Source organism: Alligator sinensis, unplaced genomic scaffold (assembly GCF_000455745.1).
Source record: "Alligator sinensis unplaced genomic scaffold, ASM45574v1 scaffold1291_1, whole genome shotgun sequence".
NCBI classification, from domain to species: Eukaryota; Metazoa; Chordata; order Crocodylia; family Alligatoridae; genus Alligator; species Alligator sinensis.
Window position 1 is genome coordinate 1223238 of NW_005842219.1, and position 12737 is coordinate 1235974.

Consider the following 12737-nt stretch of genomic DNA (forward strand, 5'->3'; position numbering starts at 1 on the left):
CCCACCCCCCCCCCACCCCCCCCCCCCCCCCCAGCTGCTGGGGGCACGAGTCATTCAGCCTTGCAAAGCATATGAAGACCCTCTGATGAAAGTTGAAATAAATGTCTAAACAAATAAAGGATTTCAAAATGACCAGTTAAACGCATTCAAGTTTCAGATGGATTTGGTGGGACATTCCTCTACACAAAATCAGGTGGCTACTACATTTCAAACTGATGGTGGACAAGTGTATTCAAAGAGTGCAGGCAGGCATATCAATTGAAAGGCTGTGAAGTATAACGCACCTGGAAATGTTTCACCCTGGGCACATCTACAAGGGCAAATGCTGCTAGATGGGTTTACTCCATGGTAAATTACTGCCTAGTAAACCCACACTGAGCAGGCATCTACATGTGCAGGCATTTGGGAGTATATTTGCTCCCACCTTGCTCTGCCCCCCTGAAGGAGCCAGGAGGAGCTCCAGGCTCCCGGGGATGCTAGCTCAGGGCCTGGCAGTGAGCACAGGGCTGGGAGACAGCTGTCTCCTGGTGGGGGCTGGGAGATTGCTCCCTGCCCCCAGAAGCTGCCTGCCACCAGGGCGGGCTCTGATGGCAAAGCCCAAGCTGGGGCAATGTCTCCCTGCCTCAGCAGCAGGGACCTCCTAGCTCCATGACTGGGGACAGGGAGCTGGGAAAGAGCTGTGGGGAGAGGCAGGTCCTAGCCCTCTACCCCGATCTACCAGTGGCAGAGCTAGCAGCGGGACCTCACCTAGGAGGGGATTTCCCGCGCAGCCAGAAATGGCCGGGAGCTATCCCACCAGTGGGGCAGCTAGCAGGGAGCCCCTGGCAGCTCTTTCCACCCTCCTGCCCCCAGTCATGGAGCCAGGGCTGGGAGCTTCCTGCTGCTGGTGTAGGGGGACATTGTCCCAACCCAGGCTTCACCATTGGAGCCCACCCTGGCAGCAAGCAGCTCCCAGGGCAGGGAGCAATCTCCCACCCCCTGCTGCCTGGCTGACCAGGAGCAAATTTGCTCCCGGTCAGCCATCTACACGTCTTACTGTACAGTAACTACTTTGTAATTAATTTTTTTACCTTCATTTGCAGGTAGCGGATGAACTGCAGAGTAGACCAAATTACTGTGCAGTAAACATCTGCACGTGTAGAGGGTGACACTACGCAGCAAATTCATCTACTGCACAGTAAAGCACCTAGTGTAGATGCACCCCCCTGGGGATACATGTACACCCCTGTGCCATTTCTGGCTGAAACGTTTCAAAACGGTGCAGCCTCCTCTAGCACCAGCCAAAGGGTTCTACAGGAGGCTACAGTAACCTGAATCTCCACTTTCAGCTCCTCCTTTCCCTCACAGGGATAGGAGGGGGAAAATGAGAGCCAAAGAGGTAAGCAGGGGTGGAGTGGGCTCCTAAATCCCCTGAACTTCTCCTCTCCCTCACAAAGGGAGAGAATACAGGGAATTGGTGCTGGAGGGCCCACCTCTAGTACCAGTGGAGATCTAAGTGAAGGTAGATGGTGCATGTAACCAAAAGTGAAAAGCTCCAAAATTGTATTTTACTGAGGTCCTATTTTGGATCATTTCATGCATATCTGGAAAGTTTCAAAGGACAAGTACTGGCCCTTTGAGACATTTTAATCATTATGTATGTCCACACCCAAAAGGTTAAAACACCTAAAAACTCCAAGAGCTGATGTGGTAACACCTGACTTTCCTCATTGTGGGTCTCACTCGGTAAAGCAAGAAGCAGTTTCCTTTCCACATCACTGCAAGTCATGGCCAGGAGTCCCAAGTGACACAGCACTGCAGGGCTAACATTTGCTGATGTATCTAGCTAGAATGAAGGTTCAGTAATAGTCATTTGAAAATTTATATTTATGGTGACAGTAAATATTTCTGTAAAACCACAGTGCCATCATCTGGTGAAATACCCATACTGGTCTTTCCAGTAATGGCACCACTTGGTTATTTTAAGTGTAAATATTTTTATATACTAGCAACTTTTGTGACCTTACATTAAAATGTGGCAGTTTAATTATGCCTGTAGTTTTGCTGAAACTATTTGCTCACTGTTTGGGGGGGGGGTTGTCTGTTTGTTTCATCATTGCTATTTGGATCAAGCAATTTCCCCATAGTTGCAGGCCCAGCTTAGTTATTTAAGTCTTACAGGATGGGATTTTTTTTTAAAAAAAGCAATGGACTTCCAAGGGTCGGAGAAAAACCTTTATCCAGAGTAAAAAAAAAAAAAAAAAAAAAAAAAAAAAAAAAAAAAAAAAAAATCAATATATAAAGGAAGAAGAGTCAGAATTCAGCAAAGAATCAGATAAAGGTCTTGCAGCCCTGGGAGACAACATCAGAAGAGAAGACTGCTTAAAGTAGTACATTACATATACTGTTATTTTAAAATACAAACATTTATCAACAGTAAATTGTCCAAAGAAGAAAATTAGTGGTTGCTTTCACCTGTAATCAAGTACAATTTGACCGCTATTTTCACTGAGGGTATACGTTCAGCCTCATTCTTCATCTTGCTACCTGATGCATCTCAGAGGATTGCTATGAAGATGAACAGCAATGTCTCAGCCAGTGGGGATGGAGCTGAAAGTGGCTACCTCCTGGGTTATGAGCTGGGAAGCCAAAAAATGTCACCATCAAAATCCTTGTGCTCTTGGAACCAGGCAAGCACCCTTCCTCCCAACGCTGTTTAGAAAGCCAACACATGTTGCTGCAGCTTTCTAGTCACCCCTTCTTTTCTGCTCACCCACATCTGAGAAGAGGACAGCACTAATCTCAGAGGCTGGGGACTTGCTTGAGTTTAAATGCAGCTAAGAAGGCAGAAATTATCACAGGCCCCAAACTGCAAACATTTTCGAAAGACAGACCAGCTGAACTTTGGGACAGACTATTCTATTCCCCTTGAATTGAAACTCACTGCTGGGATCTCCCAAGGGAACGCAGTAGCAAAGTGGATAAAACGGTGTACACTGACAAAACCAGGCATAAATGCTCTGTGTTAGCATGACGTTTTCTACTACAAGTCAGCAAGTACACTTTTACGCGTTGAACGTAAACGCTGGACAATAGCACAGCACTGCCACACTTACTGGTTTAGACCCTGACCTAGAAGAATGTCTGTCCATGGGGATTCATCTGGACACGACAGGCAATGGCATGGGGAAAATAACTAAGCCACTCATGTTCATGAGCAAGTTTTTAATCAATACGCCAGAGCACACCTCTAGTTTGTATGAAGCAATTTTTTTTTTAAATGCCTGCAACTTGAACGAAAATGCCTGAGAATTAAACATAAGTGGACAAAAAGGGCTATTAATCTGGTAGTAATGGTTATTAAGAGATCTCACAGCCTTGAGAGCTTGTACTGAGAAATAGCAATGGACATGGTATTTCTGCAACAGACAAAGGATCTGTGTTAACAGTTCTTTTCCTAGACACATTTGAGAGTCTGCAGGCTTTCATCTCAACTAGCTGAAGTAAGTACAACTGTCTTTGAGTATAGCAAAAAATGAAAAGCTGCCAGCAACACTTACATGTACTGCAGAAAACATTCTGCATGACTTCCATCTGGTATTCATCAATCTAGCTGGATTTAAGGATGGCATATGTTAGTGTACTCCAACAGCCTAGAGAAAACTAATCGCCTTGCTGTCCGCCACTCAAACATAACATTTTTTGCACAGATCTGGCATGATTTTAATTTGATTATTCTCCCCATACTGCATCATCTTACAGCAGCCAAAAGCTCTGTGGGCATTCTCAATGTAAGCAGCGATTTTGTAAGAGTCCTGGATGGGTTAACGGCAGGTTACCTTACAGCACAACTCTGCTCTTAAGGCAATGATCCAGAAAAACCTGATACTGATGAAAGACTGACCCGTTCACCACCAAAGTTCTCTAACTTGAATGAATTGGGACGAGGGTATTGCTTTGCCCACAAAATAGACAGTGAGATCCAAACACATCCTATTTTCTTATATTAACAGGGCTTAATTTGTTGCAAGTCTTAAAAGGCAGTTAGCCAAGCCAAGTCATCCAGGACTGAGCTCAAGTAAGTGTTTTTCCAATCTAACCAGTGTTTTCTACCGTCACTGAAAGTAGAGCCCTTCCAGCCAACTCTGGAAGGAAGAGAGCTCCACCTAGGTGCAGTTAGAGGCAAATAGAAATATGTGCATCCGGTCACAGATGGGCTGAAGGATTTTTAATGCTGTTGCATTTAACAGCAGAGCAAAGCAATGATCTAGCCAAACTCTAAAATAAAGGAAGTCAGTCAACCATATGGCTTACAGAGAATAGGACAAAGACAACAATATGGAGCAAAAGCCAGTGAACTCAAAGGAGATCCCCTTTCATTTCAGTGGGCCCCGAGCTCCCAGTACCAACCCTTGTAGGGTCTTACTTCTAAAGTAGGGTCTTACTTCTAAAGTTTCAAGCCAGCAGGTATAGAGTGGACTCCTCTTTGTCACTAAAAGACACAAGCCCCATGAATTCCTACACATCTCAGTCTTTTTGTTCATTCAATGACATGCTAAACCAGTTACTATTAATAAGTTAGACAAGGCATCCCAGGTAATGTTGAAGAAATAGCCAAAGAAAGGAACCCAGCAAACTGAAAGGAGTGAAGTTGGTATTTTAAATTCAGTTGAAAACTGTGCTTTCTCCCCCACTATTTTCTGATTCTATAGCCACAAGTTAAATTCTGTATATTCCACGTTACTGAGAGCCTCACCATCGAGTAAGAAATACACAAACCTGAACAGCAAGTTTTCCACTGTAGGGCGAGATGCTGCCTGAGAGTCAGCTTCCAGGTGGTGGGGGCTGATGGAGGATCACCTGACCGGGACAGGACCAGGCTGGGGCAAGATAAGTCCAAGACCTGAGTCAGTCAGGGGGTCTAGCCCTGAGAGCCTGAGGAGAGGAGTCCTCTGCAGCAGGCCAGAGGGGCTCCCAAAGAGCCCAAGAAGGTAGGGGAAACAGAGCAACTCTGCAAGCCTTGGAACCAGAGGGCATGTTTACACGTGCATGAATGCACTTTAGTTAATGCACATTAAATCTAATACCTCCATTGTGAGGTACTAGCCTGTCTTAATGTGTATTAACTAAAGTGCATGGTTTTTAAGTGGCATTTAATGCATATTAGCCTGTTTTAATGCACATTAACTGAATAGCACATTTTTTTTAGTGATGCTTTAATGTGCATTAAAATAAGCTAATGCACATTAAAGTGCACATGTAAACGTGCAGAGAGACTATTACCCAGGGCAGAGAAGAAAGGGTTTATCGCAGGCAAGAGGCCTTGGTTTTATGTTGGTATTAGTGAGTTACAAGCCTTGAGCCCTGCTGGAGACAGGCTCAAGTACTACGAAGAATTCCCCAGCCCAAAGAAAAGTCTAAAATGGGGCCCCAGAGGTCAGCCTACAAGCCCAGGACTGCTCTTACCCAGCTCAGCGTGCTGCAAAAGGGCTGGGTGGGTTATGAGGTAGGCAGGCCCTGCACTAAACCACACACTTGCCCCAGCCAGCCCCCATCATTGTCTACATATACATTTTGCCTCATGTAACTACTCTGCCATAGGATAGTACTTGTGTTGGGCAGTGCTCTCCTACAGCAGAGTTAATTAGTAGAGCTGTGCAAAACGGGCCCTATTCAATTCAGATTCGGCCCGAATCGGGGACAGTGATTCAATCTGTTGATTCGGATCACTGTCCCCGATTCGATTCGTCCGAATCCGAATCTGAAGATTCAGTGCCGATTTGGAGAATCAGTGATTTGGACACAGACACAGCTTTAAAAGTTTTTTTTCTACATACCTTGAGGTAGCAGCGCGGCTCGTGATCACTGCAATGCTGGGGTGCATGGAACGTCCCACAGCAGCACAAGGGACTCTCCAGCATGCTTGGCAGCGAACCCGGAAGTAGACCGGCTCAGCAATCGGCCACAGGAAGACCCCAGGTGCCCCCCCCAGACCCAGGAAGCACCAGTCACCAAGCCAGGAGGGCGTGGGGGGTGGGCCTGCATGCTCCCTAGTAGATGAGGAAGTGGACCAGAAGTCCTTCCGGGTCTGCTGTTGAGCATGCTGGGAAGCCCCCCCGTGCTTCTGTGGGACACTGCCTCTGCCCCAGCACCACAGTGTTCAGAGCCCCTGCTACCTAGAGGTATGTAGAAAAAACATTTAAAGCTGTATCTACGTCCAAACCACTGAATCTGTCTGAATCTCTCCAAATCAATTCGGGGAGATTAAAGGGTCCTTTGATTTGACTCAGAGATTTGGCCACCAAATTGGGCCAAATCGAATCAGGGACCAAAGCTTTGCACAGCCCTATTAATTAGCTTATTGTGGTGTAATGGCACTGCACATGTAGATGGTGATGCTTTACTATGGCGCTAATTAGTCAGCTCTGCAATAAACATCTCATGTAGATGTACCCGCTACGCATGATATTAGTCCAAAGCCAAAAGGCCCATGATTTATCATCAGGGATCCTGGTTTTCTCCGTTTAAAATCTGCAAATTCTCTGATAAAAATTGCAAATCCTCTGACAAAAAACCCTGAAATCCCTGTATTTGCATGCTTAAAATGAAACACTACTATATATCAGTTGAACAAACAGTTTTATTGATATATTTACAATTATAAACAGGTTTGGAAGCCTACCAATGCCTCAATCACTATAATAAAATAGTTTCTAAATACCTATACATTTTGGCTTTTGATTTTGGGTTTATCACAGGAAATCAGAGCTTCCCCTGCCCCCTTCACTCATCAGGACACAGATCTGGCTGCAGCTATCCTATCCCACTCCACCACAATGCCTCATGGTGCTGAGCTGCCCTGATATGCCAGTGCCCTGCCCAAGCCTTGCCCCTCACTCCCGACCCACACCCCCCAGCCATGCTGGTGCCTCATTCCCCACCCACAGACCCTCACCCTGCCCCCCCACTGCCCTGCCGGAGGGGACCCCCAGCTGGCAAAGCTATGGGACCAGGGACCCAGATCTACAGCCCCCTGTCCCTCCAGCAGGGTCTAAGCCCCAGCTGCCACCCATGGGAGGTGGCGGCTGCTGCAGCAGAGCAGAGCGCAGATCCTAGCTCCCCCCTCTCCCATGGGCAGCACAGCCAGAGTGAAGTCTGTTGCAGGGGGTGGATGAGGGCTGGCTGCTGTGGGCTTGGGCTCCACACCCTGTTGCTCCTCCCGGGGTCTCCACAGCCCGGAGGGCAAGACCTTGTATGGCAGAGCAAAACAGGGCAGGAAAGCTCGGTGTCACTGACATGAGCCCTATGCTGCCCTGGTGAAGAACCCCCTACCCACCTGGCAGCAGTGAGGGGCACAACCCCACACCACCCCCTCTGCTGCTGCCAGGTGGGCAGGGGGTGCCTCGCCATGGTGGTGCAGGAATTGTGTCAGCAGCACCAAGCTTTCCTGCCCCACTCCACCCTGCTGCACCAGGTCCCACCTTCCAGGCCACAGAGACCCCAGGAGGAGGGCAGCAGGGCAGGGAGGCTGAGCCCGCAGCAGAGCATGCCCCAACCCTGTGCACAAATCTGGGGGGGGCACGTGGCCCCCATTCCCTCCCCGGAAGTGCACACAGTTGCGGGGAGTCTGGTCCCCCACTGTCCCCTGGATGAGCTGCCCACGGCTCCATCCCACTCCCTGCGGCCAAGCCTACTAGCCCCAGGCCCCAAGCACCACCCCAGCTGGACAGCAGCCCCAGCCCTACCCATCTCCCTCCCTCCCTATGGAGGCCTCAAACTCCCCTCATCCCTCCCCACCCCCAATCTTACCTGCAGGGAGCTGCTCTCCAGTCTGCCTGGTGGCCATATGCATGTGTATGTGCACACACGCACGTGGCACCCCTGCCTGACCGCCCTCCTCCTGCTCCCCCCAGCTCCAAAAATTAATATGAGGTGCAGGGCATCCTGGTCTGGCTCCACCTCATGGAGGGCAGAGCTATACTGATCATAGCCACTGATCATGCTGACTGGGGGGAAAAACCTCTTCTTCTATTTGAATAAATGTGGTAACTAACACCTGAAGGCAGCATACAACCTGGCTTTATATAACTTGCATAGAAAACAGTTCCAAGCACCAGCATTACACCTGCTTTCAGCACTCAAACACTGAGCATCTCTACAGTCCAAGACCCAGCAGGTCAAATGAACCCCAAGGTCCTTTCATTTTCATAACAAAACTAAAAGGGCTCTGTACCCTCCTGCAAAAAACCCAAGCTATTCACCAAGAGTTTGGATTCACTGGAATGTCCAAACCTTGAGAGCCCTGGAAGCCAGGATGAGGTCTTAAAATTTAGAAAGGTCATTTCCCAACCATGACAGTGGCTCCCCCAAATCCTTGCAGCCAGGACATGTTTCCAAATGCTGTAGCTCTAATATATTAGAAGCATGCTGGACTCCACTTTAAGTCAATATTTGTGTTCTTCGAGGCTACATGTGCAGTCAGTCATACCTATTCTTTGGCACGACAAACCACAAGCCATTGCAAACAGGAAGACACTGGAAACACTGCATCCGATGCATTTACCTCTGCCATATTGCTGGCTGCTTATAACCCTGTCATTGATTTTAAAAAAATAAAATAAAATTTGATCTTTTGGTCCCAGAGAAGTAACCTTTTTCAAAATCATGAACATTTTCATAGGACAGAAAAACCATTTCCTACCCACAGCTAGTGCCTGAAGACAAAAGGACTTGGTGACATCACTGGCTGATGTACTACTCACTATCTGCCAACCAAATCAGATAATGAAAGGAAGGCTGAGGTTTAGCAGTGGCATCCCTTCAACCAAAGAGGGCCTGCTGACTGGCACCTTTCAAGAGGGGAAAAGAAAGGATGTTCATCTTCAGACCCCAAATTTCAGAATCTGTTGCTGGTATAAATAAAAGTGAAATAATTTAAGTAATATGGATTCATAGCATTTAAGCACAGAAGGGATTGTTACGAACATCTGGTCTCTCTTACTGTTTAACACAGGCCATAGGATTCTTTCTAGTATTTCATGCATCTAATCAATAAATTTGGGTTGAACTAGAGCATACCTTTAAAAATAATATCCAATTTTGACTAAAATCTTTTTTTTTTTTTGGGTAAGAAGCAAGTTGCTCCACTGGTTAACTATCTATGCTGTTAAAATCCTGCTACTAATTTCTAGTCTGAATCTGTGCAGTTTCAGTTTGCAGTCATTAAACAACCACCCCCCGCCCATGACTGCAACAGTAAGAGGACTTAACAAATAAATGCATTTTTACAACAGGAACAAGCGCTATGCCTGTGGTAACTAGTGGTATCTATCCCCCTAATGCAAGGGCTTCAGTGGTTACAGGTCCCGTCAAAAAACATAGTAATCAAACATCACAAGTTGAGTTCAAAAGGAAATACCCATGGGAGAAGAATGGAACAATCTGCAGAGAAGCGATTGCACTGTTGTTACTCTTATTCCTGTTTCAAGTGCCCCAAGAGAACATGGGAGCCCAGGCAATATGGTATCTTTATTCACCTCCTCTCTCTGTTCCCCGAGGAGCTCCCACGTACGTTTTAATACATTCACTCTTTCTACATTATGCAGCTTCTTTTATACATATGAATTCTAGAGAAATGGCACCAGCAGAAACTTTGCAAAAAAGTGTCATTATCTTAAATATGTCTACAAGCTAGCACTATGTTTCAGACGACGAAGAAATCCGTGTCGCTCCTATTAACTTTATTCAACACCATCTTAATAGTATAAAGCAAAAAAAAAAAAAAAAACAAAAAAAAAACCCTATAATCAGTAGTCCTTGCTTTCATTTATATCTTCTCACTGTTCTATTTTCAGCATTGGCATAGTCATGAAAAATGAAGGAAGCCAACAGTGCTGTTTTATATCACAATCACGATAATGATCTGGAGACCAGTTGTGAGTTATTGAATTGTGTGTATTGACAAGCAAGTTAAAAATAAGAAAAATGAGGCAAGGTTATCAAGTCATATATTTTGTGAATTTATTTAATGTGCAGTTTATTTCTGCTCCTGAGTGCACAGAGCTCACTAGCATACTTCGTAAAAGCAATTCAGTCTTAACAATGTAAGGTCTCATTATGGTTCTCTGCAGTTCTTCAAAATACATTTTATATCACGAAGATTGAAATATATAATGAAAGAAGTAGTCCGGAAATCAATGTCAGTCTTATAATTGTTCACCTCACATGTATTGCATTTAGCAATGGAGCAAACAATTGCACTAGATTTCCCAGAGGCTTCCCTCCTCTCCAAACGCATGAATTTAAACAATAAAGCTCCTATTTGTAATTACTGGAGCACTTGTGGCTCATATCATAAGTACAGGCCTAGCCTGCAGCAAAAACAATGAGTAAGAGTTGCAATAGTACATTCCAATTAATCATCATGAAGTATGACTGTACTTAATGGTTGGTACTCAGATGTTAGCTAAGTCGCATGGAAAAGTTTAACCACAAATATGTTACTAAGAGAAACATGACATTTTCTGTTGGCTGCAGTAATACTTTGTTATCTCTGCCAATGAAGATAATTTTCTCTTCTGTATATGGGATGGCCCAACATCCTAACACTTCCAGCCACAAAACAAAACTTTGACATGACTGAGAGCTGCAGGACACAAAACTTCAGAGATGTGCAGGCCCCAGAGCCAGCGATCTGGACATAGCTCTGATGACAGATCAAAATCCAGACATCGGATAGGAGGCAAACACTGTGACTTTGTGAATTATATAGACTGAAAGTATTCAGCGACTAAAAGTTTTCTGAAGACATTGGTTAGGTTAAGTATATTACTTTGAAATGACAAATAAATCATGGAAGCAGCATAATTATTCCTTGGTTTATGATCATAAAGGGCTTTTTATTAAACCACCAAAACAGTCCAATACTGCAGCTTGGCGAACTCTTCTGTTAGACCAGTTGATGTATATAGTCATGGTAATTTTTTAGGACTTTATTGTAATTGGTATTTAACATCTGCTAAAGAAGTCAGAATTTGACAAGTTTATGTAGTTACTGTTCAGTTACTTTTAACCGAAATTCCCCCTTGTCTGAGTGTATGATTGGGAAGCGAGTAGAAGAGGAGAAATGTCTGATTAACTGCAAAACAGCCATCTCTGTTCAGATAAAAAGCAGGTTGTCTTACTCTCTTCCTGAATACATTATGCTAAATCTGCATGTAAATGAGAAATGTATAAATAGAATTGGGCATTAACTGACATTAAACAGTTTTTTGGGGGGGGGGCGGGGGGGGAGGGAGCGAGGGATGTTGTTATTAAAGGAGTTAAAATCTAACATCTGTTTTTAATTCTGCCAGCTTATTTGTCTGTTTATACCTACAGGCTTTCAAGGCATCATTCAACACTGCTAATTAAAGCTGACAAGTTTTGTTCACTGCAATGCTTTCTTCTGTCCCTGTAAGCCACTTACTCATGTCACTGCTGTCATTGGAGGTGACATCGCTTCTTGACGGACGGATGACGTGGGGCCAGAGAGCTGCCACAAGGGACCAGAAGAGTTTCACCTTGTCCTCTGTCAAACAGGGGAAGGAAAAAGTGATGGATGTTAGTGACCAATGCTTTGTCCTCAAGCCTTGTCTCCAGTCTGGGTCACAACGCAGTGATTTCCTCCCGTGCCTGACAGCAAATACAAATCCACCGTCGTATTTTTAAATGTATTTCAAAAAAAAACCCACTGAGATGGGAAGTTACTATTTATATGATATACACACGTTGTATACACACACACACTGTACACACACACACACACACACGTATCATGTAGCAGTAAGAATGCTGACTGTGGACATGCTCAAGGAAATGCGTTCTTTGTATTTTGGAGGGGAGGGGCCGATTCCAAGAAGGACTCTATATGTGCATAATCGATGCATTTAACAATTTGCATGAGAAGATCCTGCCTTAGTTAAGATAAAATGGCAAATGCAATGGCATAAATCACGGTGAACTGCAGCAAAACTGGCTATTGCAATATTCAATGCTTCGTACGCCAAGTTTCATCTCTCATATCTTAGTAAGAGCAACAGTACTTAACTCATATAGTGATTCCACATCCACAGATCATAGTGTTTCACTAAGAAGGAAGCCATCCTTATTCCCATTTTACAGCTGGAAATGCTGAGGCACAGAGAGCTGAAGCAACTTGCCAGCAGAACAGTGGCAGAGACATGGATGGAACCCGCATCTCCCAAGTCTTTGTCCCCTATTCTATCCACCAAAACAAATCTAGTCTGCCCATCACTACATATATGCTGGTGATGCTGAGCATTTGAAACATATGGGCAAGAGCCGGCCAATTAGTAAACTAGGGTTTTTTTTAAGTGGCTCTGCCTATTGACCCAAGGAAGAGGGAGAGACTGATTCTAGCTGGAGAAGCATCAGAGGAGCAAAGCTGTACATGGCAAAAAGCAACTAAGAAAATGTGCATTTGCCATAATCTTGAAATTTGGGGGGACAGGGAGCAACTTCTGTGGTATGCAAGTGCAGCACTTAGGACAGCAGAGCCCGCTAAGCCATCTAAGCATCACAAAACATACGTCTGAACAATGGAGCAAACTAGTTCATTATTTCAGTGTTTGGAGTGATCCTGTGCTCACAGTTGCCAGAGTCAAAATGGTCGGCTGTATCATTTGGACAATTTCTAGAGCATGGTAGACTGTAAGCAGGGCTGTGCGAAACTACGGTCATTGATTCGATTCAGTGGA